At 44.5% G+C, this 4,175-nt stretch overlaps 1 non-coding gene across 1 annotated transcript; it reads right to left on the bottom strand.

Moving 5' to 3' along the window:
* Positions 1-210: 210 nt before the first annotated feature.
* Trnat-ugu (transfer RNA threonine (anticodon UGU)) lies at positions 211-285 on the bottom strand. Its single transcript has one exon. It is a non-coding gene; the product is annotated as a tRNA-Thr (tRNA).
* Positions 286-4,175: the final 3,890 nt, after the last annotated feature.

Raw genomic sequence — 4,175 nt, 5'->3', positions numbered from 1 at the left:
CATCGCTGAAGCCGGAAAAAGGTCCTGCAAGAATGGAAACCAACGACGACTGAAGAGAATCGTTCAATATATGACGGTAGTATCTGTTCCCGAAAGAACGGTTACCGTGGATGACCATGCAGCTTTGCTAGAAATGAAATGATAATTAAACGGACACCCTAGCTGCAAACAGGCGTTGATGTACTTCATTGGGGACATGTTGAAAATGTGTGCCCCGACCGGGACTCGAACCCGGGATCTCCTGCTTACATGGCAGACGCTCTATCCATCTGAGCCACCGCGGGCACAGAGGATAGTGCGACTGCAGGGACTTATCCCTGTCAACGTGACAGAAATGCAACGATTTCGCAAATTGCTGCAGATTTCAGTGCTGGGCCATCAACAAGGGTCAGCGTGCGAACCATTCAACGAAACACAATCGATAAGGGCTTTCGGAAACGAAGGCCCTCTCGTGTGCCCTTCAGTACAGCACGACACAAAGCTTTGCGCCTCGCCTGGGCCCGTCAATACCGACATTGGACTGTTGATGACTGGAAACATGTTGTCTGGTCGGACGAGTCTCGTTTCAAGTTGTATCGAGCGGATAGACGTGTACTGGCATGAAGACAACCTCATGAATCTATGGGCTGTGTAACGAGCCAGGTGGCGAAGTGGTTAACACACTGGACTCGCATTCGGGAGGACGACGGTTTAATCCCACGTCCGGCCATCCTGATTTAGGTCATCCGTGATTTCCTTAAATCGCTCCAGGAAAATTCCGGGATGGTTCCTTTGAAAGGGCACGGCCGGTTTCCTCCCCCAATTCGATGAGACCGATGACCTCGCTGTTTGGTTTTCTCTCCCAAACAACCCATGGGCTGTGCTTGTCAGCAGGTGACTGTTCAAGCTGGTGGAGGCTCTGTAATTGTGTGGGGTGTGTGCAGCTGGAGTGATATGGGACCCCCAGTACGTGCAGATCCATTGTACATTCCGGCAGACTTGGCCAATTCCAACAGGACGTCCAGAATTGCTACAGAGTGGGTCCAGAAACACTTCCGCTGCCCACCAAACTCCGCAATCACGAACATTATTAAGCATATCTGGGATGCCTTGCGATGTGCTGCTCAGAAGAGAGCTCCAACCCCTCGTATTCTTACGGCTTTATGGACAGCCCTGTAGGATTCATGGTGTTAATTCCCCCCAGCATTACTTCAGACATTAGTCGAGATGCAGCTCTTCTTCGTGCTCGCGTGGGCCCTACACGATATTAGGCAGGTGTACCAGTTTCTTCGGCTCTTCAGTGTATAAAGTGATCTGCACTGCCATAGAGAGCGTTACTTATGCCGCACTTCTTGAAAGATTTAACAATAATATCTTCTCTCATACCAGATCACGACTGTTTTATCCAGCGTCACACTTGTTTGATTATAGGTCGTTTTAAAGCACCCTTCGGCGTGAATTCATATTGGGTTTGATCCATCAACCATCTGTTCCATTACTCTCTCATATACACTTTAAATGGTTTATTTATCGAGACAAGAGAGGCTGCAGTTGTGAAGTAAGTTATCCCTGAATAACTCTGTATCTCCCTGTCGCAGTTTCTCTTTCACAGAATTTTTCAAATGACTACTAGACTGATCTAGCACATGCAGAGGACTCTTCTTGAATGAAGCACGTTTCCTTCTCTCCCACACTCTGTTAATCCTTAATTTCATACCAGCCTCGTCCATCTAACCGCGTCATATAGCTAAATAGCAACACCTGGTGGTATTTCAGAAGGTTTTAGCATAGTTTTACGCTTGAAACTGATCGCTGGATTAAATTTAGTACCGTCAGCACAACATTAAAGGACAGCAGTGTAGTGCATTTTTTCATGTCCACTTATTTTATAGTTACAGTTTTAGCAGCATTCGTAACAACAGTTCTGTTACTGGGCACATCAAATGTCATGGGAGTTTCGTCCATATTCGCTATTTCGTTTAGTGCCACATTGGTTTTCTTTCGATGTTGAATAATAAAGCAATGGAAAGATAATATTTTCTCCTCATACTCTTGTTATTTTCTGTGATATTTTGGGTTTTGTTCACATGCTAAGTCCATGAGGCTTCATAAACCTGTAGCACCAACCAACTTCAACTTAAAGTCTGTGCAGTTCCACTGCAGCGCTAGCTTACGAGCGTGTATTTATATCATTTTCGTATTAATTCCAGTGCCCTTTTGACGATGTCCTTGAATCCATTTCAGTTGGTCATCTTCTAGTTTTGGCCATTTTGCATTAAGTCCTCTATTTGCACATTTAGTTTTCCTCAATTTTTTCAATTCTTCTTTACTAACCCGCCAATCGCGAATGCTTTTTTCTGTTGGTGGATGGCCGAAATGCCGCTCAGCTTCTGTTTCCTTGTTCTTGTGCATACACTGTTTCTTTCAATTTATAGCCGGCATTATATCAATACTTTTTATTTTTTCAATTGCGAAACTAGATACCAACAAAAATCTTGTACTGTTACCGATAACTCAAATTACTGGCACAGTAGACTGCAGTGACGCATAATAAGCTAGACAGTGTTCTGGGTTTGTGACGGAGGGGCGGGAGGGAGACCGTGACAGCAAGCTTGTGAAACCCCGCAATTCGTGTTGGTCGCATCGCTGCACTTCTGCTGTTAGCTGAATCCCATGGCCCGTTTCATATTGGGACACTGGTGACGGTCGCCAGTGACGGTCACCGGTAATTGTGGTGAACACTCCTGGGTCACCGGTGTCCGACACCGCAGTCATTGCCAACTGATTAGTTAGGGAAATGGACTTGAGCGAGGAGGAACTTTTGTTGGTACTTCTAAGGAGGAGGAGGAGGAGGAGGTGGAGGAGGAGGAGAATGAAGACAAAACGTTTTCTACACGTATACCCACCGCTACATGATCGGCTGGAGAAAGGATTGTTTTATACTCTTTACGTCGTTTGAGGATACGTTAACTATTCAGGGATTATAGGACATGTCACCTTGTTTAGTCTATGGAGGAAATATTGCGAACAATATCAGAGATGACTTTGCAAACTGCTTCGTTAGCCCTGAAGGTGAAGTGGCTTGGCAGCAGCAAAAAATGTAGTTGCTAGAAATGTTACGTGAACGTTAATGTGCTTAGGCCTCATTGTTCATCTGGCAGTGTATTTGTGATGTGCATTATGGAATTATTACTATGTTAACTGTAAGAAGTCACATTATTGTATTCACTGAACTGATTGGAACTTACAATTAAAATTATAGTGTGTCAGGAACTTGTACCTCAATAATATTATAATAAATAAATAAAATTCATCAGTGTAGTAGCCATATATGCGTAAATAATAGCAATTAAGAATAATATTTTAACTCTATTTTTTGGACCATAAGGCGGAACGCCTTAAGCCGCAGAAGAAAAGGGGGCGAGGGATGCAAATGTGCTTGAAGGTTACGCTCAGTCCGGAACCGCGCGACTGCTACGGTCGCAGGTTTGAATTCTGCCTCGGGCATGGATGTGTGTGATGTGCTTAGGTTAGTTAGGTTTAAGTAGTTCTAAGTTCTAGGGGACTGACGACCTAAGATGTTAAGCCCCATATTGCTCAGAGCCATTTGAACCTCTTTTTTTTTTTTTTTTTTTTTTTTTTTTTTTTTTTTTTTTTTTTGCTTGAAGGTTACTACCCTCCTAGCCACCACTTTGTTGCTAAAGTCATCGCTTTTGACGTCCCAAATAGCGGGACAACTTTCTACTTCACTTATAAACTCTTCTGTGTTAATGAAATCTAAACTCATGGCTACAATGCACAATATGATATATAATGAATGATTCGCGGCACTGTCTCAGAGATGACTGCCTGTCTGTTGGCAAATCTACAGTGCTGTATCAGTGGTCTGTGTCCCAGTCTGAACACTCCAATTCAAACTAATGCATGTCCGGCGGTGACTGCTGTGAACACAGTGACTGTCCGTCATATGCGGTTACGGTGAGTCACTGCTGGGTCACAGTGGTTCGGTGAGGCGGTATAGTGTCCCGGCGTGAATGCTTCAGTTCAAACGAATGTATCTCTGTCGGTGAAGGTTGCTGGTGACCGTCACCAGTGTCCCAGTGTGAAACGGGCCCATGTTGCCAGATAGAGATAGGTTTTCCGCGGCATGGAATATAAAAACTAAATGCAGCCTTTTGACTGTGAGAGTCCCACAA

The sequence above is a fragment of the Schistocerca nitens genome, chromosome 6, assembly GCF_023898315.1.
Source record: "Schistocerca nitens isolate TAMUIC-IGC-003100 chromosome 6, iqSchNite1.1, whole genome shotgun sequence".
NCBI classification, from domain to species: domain Eukaryota; kingdom Metazoa; phylum Arthropoda; class Insecta; order Orthoptera; family Acrididae; genus Schistocerca; species Schistocerca nitens.
This window is presented reverse-complemented; position numbering and strand designations above follow the sequence as displayed.